Source organism: Peromyscus eremicus, chromosome 17, assembly GCF_949786415.1.
Source record: "Peromyscus eremicus chromosome 17, PerEre_H2_v1, whole genome shotgun sequence".
In the NCBI taxonomy this organism is placed as follows: Eukaryota; Metazoa; Chordata; class Mammalia; order Rodentia; family Cricetidae; genus Peromyscus; species Peromyscus eremicus.
Genome location: NC_081433.1, coordinates 16868675 through 16877373, shown reverse-complemented (window position 1 = coordinate 16877373; position 8699 = coordinate 16868675).

Genomic DNA, 8699 nt, shown 5'->3' with positions numbered 1-8699 from the left:
CTCCAGAGAACACCACTGGACTGCGATACACCTTCCCCAGACCCTGTGACCTACCTATCCCTTAATTTGTAAGTTACGCCTTAAATAAATCTCCTTTTAACTATGTGGAGTGGCCTTAATAATTTCACCAATACATCTCCCCGCAGGCAGGGGTGTCACCAACTCCAATGGTACCTGATTCAAAATGGCACTGTCAGTCACTCAGCCTTCACCACATTGAGTGTGTGTGTGTGTGTGTGTGTATGTGTGTGTGTGTGTGTGTGTGCGCGTGCGTGTGTGTGCGTGTGTGTGCGTGCGTGTGTGTGTGTGTGTGTGTGTGCGTGCGTGTGTGTGTGTGTGTGTGTGTGTGTGTGTGTGTGTGTGACACAGTTTGGTAGCACCTCCAGAGCCGTAGTGAACACTTAGAATGCAAAATAAAGTGAGGATGTGCAGACAGCAGAAGTGAGAACCTGAGTGTAACTGGCAAAGCCCTGGGAGCCTGAGGCCCCCACCAATCAGAAGCAGGGACCAAAAAGTATGCAAGAGGACAAGACAATCCTCCGGAGAGCCATAAAATCCCAGGCTCCAGGCAGCTCCACAGACCCTGGTTTTCAGTGTACCTTAACACATATAAGCCACCTATATTAGCAACAAGGGACCCTTTGAGTGACCATATCTCCCACCAGGACCTCCTGGCTCTGACCTTGGTGACCTTTGGCTGTCCCAAACTGGCCAAGCACAACTGAGGCTGTGCCAGCTAGCCTCCATTGCTCTCAAGGGACATCTGCTGCAGAGCCAGCATACACTCACTGTCTTCCCACCAGTGCTTAGAACATGGTGGCCTGCTGTGCACTGGGCAGTTGGACTGTGACCTGCTTGTGCCACCTCTACCTGCTGTCTGTGAGTGAACTCTGCCTCTGGTATTGATGGCATCTCTTAGAGCTAGATTGTTAGGTTGTTAGATTTGGTTGCTGTGAGTCATTGCCCTTTCCCTGATGTGTGAACTGTGCATTAGAAAAAGACATCTGACTGCCTCTCTATGACAGGTAAGTCATGTTTAAGACAATAGCCCTGTTTGGAATTCTAGCAGTGACTTAGCTTTAATCTGCTACTTTGGGGAAGCACACAGTTATTCAAAATATTATCTGATAGCATCCATGTTTCTTTATTTATTATTCCCTTTGGAGTAAGTTGTTATGTCTGACGTTATATTTCTCATAGTTCACCGTTCACCATAAATTTGTCAAGTAGCTCTCCAGTTTTCTGGGTCCTTTTCCCCCAGGCTAGCATCTCACATTTCCAGTTGTTTACAGGATACCATTTGTTAGGGATTGAATTGTGTTACACCCACCCCCTTCAATTCATACTGCCATCTAACCTTTAGCACCTCAGAATAGTATTGTTTGGGAAACAGGGCTTTTAGAGTGGGCATCAGGGTGAAAGGAGTGGATTTGGGTAGGTCCTCATCCCTTGTGCCTGATGTCTGAGTTATGAAGGAGGAATTTTGCATTTGCTATTTTGACACAAATGGTCTCACTTGTGAATGACCCCATCAGAGGTCTCCTGTTTTGTCTTCAGACAGTTTTCAAACTGCTGGCCTAGACAAGCAAGAAGTATTCCAATTGTGACTTAAGTAAATACTTCAGTGGCTTGTTGCTTCTACAAATGTACCTCTTCTAAACAAATTAGCCCAAGTTGCATCTGGATCCCAGAAATCATTTAAACTAGTAGCCAGTTTTGGTAGATCACACTAGAAGTCCCAGCAGTTGGGAGGTGGAAGCAGAAAGGATGACAGTGGATGTCAAAGTAGCCTGGGCTACAGAGCAAAACCCTATCTCAGAAGAAAAAAACCAAACCAAACCAAACCAAACCAAACCAAACCAAACCAAATCAAACCAAACCAAACCAAACCAAACCAAACCAAAATGAGCAAATAATTTAAACCAGTAATAGCATGGGATGAGGGAATTAAATTTTCTCTCTCTCTTTTTTTTTCTTGAGAGAGGGTCTTATTATGTAAACCCAGGTATCCAGGTCAGCCTCAAACTTGCAATCCTCCTGCCTCAACTCCCCAAGTGCTGAGAACACAGTTATGTACCACCACCCACAGTTCACTGCATTTTTTAAATAATTACTTCTAAATTCTTCCTAATACCAAAGCGAATGTCTCCCTTGAGAGACACAATGGGCTAGCAGTCTGAGGCAGAGTCTGGCTATGGGCTTTTTCTGTTCCAATACTGGAATAGGAGTGTATTGAGGTAGCTTCCTTTGGGGTCATAGCCTTTCTGTCCCCCAGGTTTTGGCTATAATGACACCTGTGACCTAGAGTTGCTCTGGTGAATAAAGGAGTTAATAAATACAAGGGGTTCTGTCAGTGGTCATAGTAATAAACATATATGCTGTCATTCTAAAGTGCACGAGGCGTGAATAAAGACATTCTCCTACTGCACCCTGTCTCTACATTTGTGCAAAAGTGGCCACCCACCTCATATCCCTTCTCTACCATTCACACCCCCTTTGACACTTACCCTCCGATGACCCTCAAAATGACATCACACTAAACAAAGAAGGCTTGCACACTTGAAGAGTTCAGTAGTGCTCAAGAATAGTGGAGAAGATAGTGAAGAGCCTCCAGTAGATTGCTGTGGCTTTTACCATTTTGTGTGTAAACCAGTAGAACTCCCAAAATCAATCCATGGTGAAAATGAAGGCCAGATGAATAATTGGTGTAGATGAAAGAAATCAAAGATTTCCTTCTGATTCAGGAAGTACTAACCCTCCAGATCAACACAGAAGCCACTCAGAGTGGGAGTGGGTGGATCTCTCCATCATACAGAACTTCATATTTCTGACATAATCTATGTGTTACAGACTACAAAGACAGCCAGTTATAATGACTCTTTCTCTCCCCTCTCTTTTTCTCCCCCCTCCTCACTCCCTTGCTTCCTCTCTGTTTTACCAGGGCTCTATGTAAATCAAATATGTATGAAAACTAAAAGGAGAAGGATCCAGTGCGGGGAGAGATACACCCTGCCTTTTTTCTTTTCTTCTCCCATTTATTAATCGAAGTTGCAGGGAGATAGGGAGATGTCTCATCCTAGAGATTTCAATATGCCTATTTTTATCATCTGTGAATTCTCAAAGTAGGAGTCCCCAATTAAAAACCCCAGCTGTGGGCTATAAGAAACCATTGCACACACTTAGAAAAGAGAGTCAGGTCGTTGTCAAGGACGTGACAAGCACTCAAAGAAAGCAGAAACCCCAGTCAAAGCAAAACTCTTCCCTTTTCTGGGAGACTCTGCTTTCCAATGCTCCTCTTCACATCTCGAAGACTTCACTGTCGGGAGACACTGGAGCCATTGCCGTCCTTGCTGAACACGGATGGTCCTCGTCTCTTTGAAACACTGACACACACGTTGTTTCTGCTTTAGTATTCCCTTCCAAGATGCTGAATAGTATTCAGAGACCAGCAGGAGCTGAAAGAATCACTGCCGAGCAAAGATGTATCTTGCTCCTTATTCTGAGGCCCTTATTTGTTAAGCCATCAAAGCTGTATTTGAGCCATTGTCTATCTTTAGAAGAAGCCATTGTTACTGGGGCGCAGGCCAGAGCATCATGCCTTTCCTGGGTTCACAGCTTCCCTTGAGGCCGCTAAATAGAGCAGTGGTCACATTGCTGCATCTCCCAGGCTTGTGATGGACAAGTACATAGCCCTACGTGCCTTGGAATATCCCGTTTCCTCGTTTATAACTCGGGATCAATGTAACACCAGAATGCATAGGTTTCTCTCTATTACTACTTCTTCTTAGTCCCTCCCATGATCCTCAACCTAAATAATTCTTATGGACCATCATTGTAGATGCCTGTTAGGGAAGGGGAGGAGGACGTTGGTCCCATTTCAGACCCATGATATTTGAATGTGAAACTTAATAGAAATTAGAAAAATTCTCATTTTAAAAGGAGTCATGAAAGGTTTCATGGCACCAAATAGCTTCCTGTTTACCTGTCAAACTTTGGTTTTCAAAAGTCCCCAATTAAAGCTTAACTCCCCCACCCCCACTTGCTAGGGTGGCTTGGTGGGGAGGGGAAAGATGACTTGGTACTTTTGTGGTGAATTTAAAGAGCAAAGCAATATTAGCTCCATGCTGGAATCTTGAGAACTAGAGTCAAAATGAAATAAAAGAGGTTAACCTGTTTATAATTTTCCCAGGACCAAAGGGCTGGTAATTGCTAAAAATTACTCACCAGCTTCAGCACAAACATGTTCAAATGTTAGGAATTCCCCCACTCAATGCAGAGATTCCTTCTATGATTACACCATAAAGCAGGGTTTGTTTTAATAATTACCGCACTAGCTGCCCACTTCAACAGGCTTCTGTCGTCTACATTATTTAGTATGGTATGTTTGTAGACCCAGGGTCTATCTATGTGTAAGTCCCATCCTTTGGTTGCCTTGCTTGCTGTGGTACATAAAATGGGAAGCCCTTCAGACATTCAAAGCTTCCCCTGAGGATCCACTGTGCTGATCTGGACCAGGCATAAGAGGAGGCTGCTGACCTCCTGACAAAGCATTTGTAAAGAGAAAAAATGAAAACGGGGTATGCAGAAGATTACTGCTTGAAGCTTGAGTGAAAAGCAAGAAATCATTATAGTGCACATGGCCGCCACATGAAAATAAGTTAAAAATACCAGTGTGTGTGTGTGTGTGTGTGTGTGTGTGTGTGTGTGTGTGTGTGTCATGCATACACGATACAGACTAATAAGTGAGAAGGTGATGGCATACTAAGTGAAAATTTTCTAATATAAATGCATGCATATTATTTTGAAGAGAAATGTTTATATATACACTTTGCTGGTTGGTTTTTGTCAACTGTACACAAACATCTTCTTTTTCTAACTATACGTGAAGAGATAATGGAGAGCTGATGATCAATATTGGTTGTGTTTGGGTGATGAGATAGGAAACTTTTTCTTACATTTTTCTTTTGCCAGTTTTTCAAATGGAACAGTTTTCTCCAAAACCAATATAGAATTTTCCAAATATGACAAGAAAGGGGCTGGAGGGATGGCTCTGCAGTTAAGAACACTGGGTGGGTGTTCTTCCAAAGGACCTGGGCTTGATTCCCAGCACCCACATGACAGCTCACACCTGTCTTTAACTCCAGTCCCAGGGAATCTAGTGGCACATACGTACATGCAGGTAAACCATGACTGCACATTAAAAACTAATGATAATTGAGAAATTAAAAAAATAAAGACACGAAGAAGTGCTTATTGCCTAGTTGTTATTAAGTATGCATCTTTAAAAGAAATGAATCTTGAAGATGAAGAGGTAAAGTATTTACCTAAACTCTTTCTGATCAGGCAGGGATGGCAATCCTAGCTCTTGGAGACCACAAGTTACTGGTTGGCCTGGGTTACAGAGTAAGTTCAAGACTGATGTGGGCAGCTAAGTAAGACCTTGTCTCAAAAGTAAAATTCAAAAACAGATGCATACAGGCAAAGGTAGAGGGCCTGTCTAGCATGGTAAGGCCTTGAGTTCAATTACTAGTTTTTCTAAGAAAGAAAATAGATAGAGGCTGAGAAACAGAAATGCAGACACACACTGAGGGAGACTCTGGAGAGAGAAGGGGGATGGTGGTAGAGGGAGGAGAAGAGAAATATTTTCGGGATAATCTAAAATGAGCAACAGAAACAAATTAAGGTGAATTAAGGTGAATGTGACTGAAGTTTCCAGGAGATGCACACAGACAGTGGGGTCAATCCACGAAGGAAACATCAGGCCCCTATCGCTTCGATCATGTTTAATAAGCAGCAAATGTACCCTCACGACACACTTTATGTTGTACCCTTCCGGGTTCCGAGGGTTGACATGGCAGAACCCACCTCCATCCCTTCTATTTTGAGAAAACTGGAAAGGGTCAAAATCACATGCCAATTTTTTTTTTTTTTCCCATAAGGCTTAGGTTTCAAGGGAAGATCTTGATGGAAAAGGGTGGTCACCCACTGACATACTGTCCCCCACGCAGGAAGCTTGTCCTTTGTCAAATGCCAGCCTAGGGCTTTGTGGCGAGCAGCTGCACCTAGACTGCGGGGCCCATCATGGAAAGCAGAGCCTGCATTCGGGACATGTGGGCTGCATTTGAGCTGTGTGTCAGGGCCTCATGCCTGTGTGTAGGCTGTGAGAAGGTCAGGATACATCTGGTTCCAGTTTGTCCTCTCTGCCTGAGCAGAGCAGGAAGAAAGGAAGCTGGAAGTCACTGTTGATGGGGCTTCCTCTTACAATAAAAACCAAGATAGAAGTAGTAGATTGCACACACACACACACACACACACACACACACGCACGCACGCACATACATACACCACCTATACAAAATATATAATTATACATGTAAAATTATATATATATGATTGAAAATACTTTTTCATACAATATATTCTGTTCATGGTTTCCTGGCCCCCAACTCCTCTCAGATCAATCCTACCTCCCTACCCACCCAACTTGAAGCATTTTCTCTCTTTAGAAAATAAATAGGCAAACAAACAAAAAACTCAAACAAGAATCTAAAAGAAAACGAAGAAAAAGCACCAGAACATTGCCCCCCAACACACACACACATACACACACACACACACACATTCACACACACACACACACACACTACATACACACCATAAAAACCAAAAATTGAAATCATAATATACAAGGCTTAAGCTTCTTGCTTCTCATTTTCATTAATGTGAAACATTGAAACCAATTATTTCAAGCTACAAACATAAAATTGAACATTACCTTTGGTTTTCTCCTGGTGTCAACACTATGGCAATATTGTTTGGAAATATGGCTCTTAAGCTGATTGTTTTGGTTATGGTTACTATTCCTGTAATGAAACATCATGACCAAAAGCAACTTGGGGAAGAAGGGATTTACTTAGCTTATTCTTACACATCACTGTTCATCATCAATGGAAGTCACAACAGGAACTCAAGCAGGCCAGGAACCTGGAGGCAGGAGCTGATGCAGAGGCCATAAAGGGGTGCTGCTTACTGGCTTTGCTCCTCATGGCTTGCTCAGCCTGCTTTCGTATAGAACCCAGGACCACCTGCCCAGGGAGGGAAACATCCACAATGGGCTGGACCTTCCCCTATTAATCACTAATTAAGCAAACTCCTATAAGCTTGTCTACAGTCCAATTTTATAGAGATGTTTTCTTAATTGAGGTTCCCTTCTCTCAGATGACCTTAGCTTTTGTCAAGTTGACATAAAACTATCTAGCACACTCATGTTTCAGTTTTCCCCTGAAAGCTAAACAAACTCACAAACAAAACACCCTTGAGGTCTCACTGGTATGTCCCCAGCTGTGATTCTATTCCACACCTCCTTGATCCCCTGGCCCCGCTCATTTCTAATGGTGATGGATACCCAACACCTTTATTTTATCTTCCTATCATTGCTCTACATTCAAAATAAGCTCCCATGATTGGACTTTTCACCCTAACCACACCCTTCCATTAAACTCAGTAATCCCACCAAAAGGTGAGTTCTCCCAAATCCACATCCTTGACATCAGGGAGACCTTGTGTCCATCTACTTCTCATGGTACTTGTTTCTGTAAAATACCTATCCATCCTCCTCTTCTTGGCCTGGCTGTACTGGTAAGCCTTGGCAGGGCTTTCTTTGCCTTCTCTGGTCTTCCTTCTCTATCTAGTTGCTTTGTTGAGCTAGCCAGACCCACTTGGTGGCTACCACCCGACTCACGATAGATGCTGTATACCTAAAGGTCTATGGGTCCGTCATCATAAACAGCATGCTGCAAAGCTGACTTTCCACACCCACATCTGCATGCAGAGCACAGCCTTCTCCAGTATTCCTGCCCTGGCTCCCGTCCTCAGTCTTGAAGGCTAAAAGCATCGCTCTCGCGTTTTATGCCTCTAACCCTTTCTAGGTCCAGGTTTCCCACCAGTTCTTCCTATTTCTTTGAAATCACTGGCTACACGCGTCTCTCCGCCCACTCCTCCCCATTATAGGTCTTCATTGTTGCAATCATGCTTAAGTTTGTCCTCACTGCACAGTTAAACTGGTAAGCCTATTTCCACTGAAACACTGTGTGCATCAGATCATCTGCCTCTCAAGCCCATATGATGATTTACTGTTGGCAAGTGGAGAATGCTGTGTTTATTCCTCAACGGTCTCCCAAACTCAATCCTGTTCTATTGCTTTCAACTATCATGGCAACGTTATAACTCATGACCCCCCCCCCCCCCCCCCCCCCCCCCCCGGAATCAAGCCAGACCATACACTCAGCGGTATTGTTGTGCTCATCCATCAGTTCCTTACCTGTTGTCTAAATGTCCTCTGTGTTTGAGCTGGCCAGAGTCCAGGTGGGGTTTGTTTTTTTTTAATCAGGGTTTTAAGTATTTTTCAACTCAACAGCCAGGGAGGAGGGTTTTTCTTATGGACTATGGGGAAGAATTCTAAGCAGAGAGTGAAGTACTTTCCTCTTTCCTCCTTGTGCCTTGGAGCTGCTGTGTATAAATCAGGCAGAAATTCCACACGCATCAGGCATCCCCTGCATCACATCTGAATTCATATCAGCTTCAAAATGAAGCCAAGAGCAGTAAATGTGAGCTTTTGGAGGAAAAGCCCAGTTCAAAGGGGGTTTAATAAGGACTTCGTCCTCATTTGCATTCTCTGAAGGGAATGGGTAGCATAAACA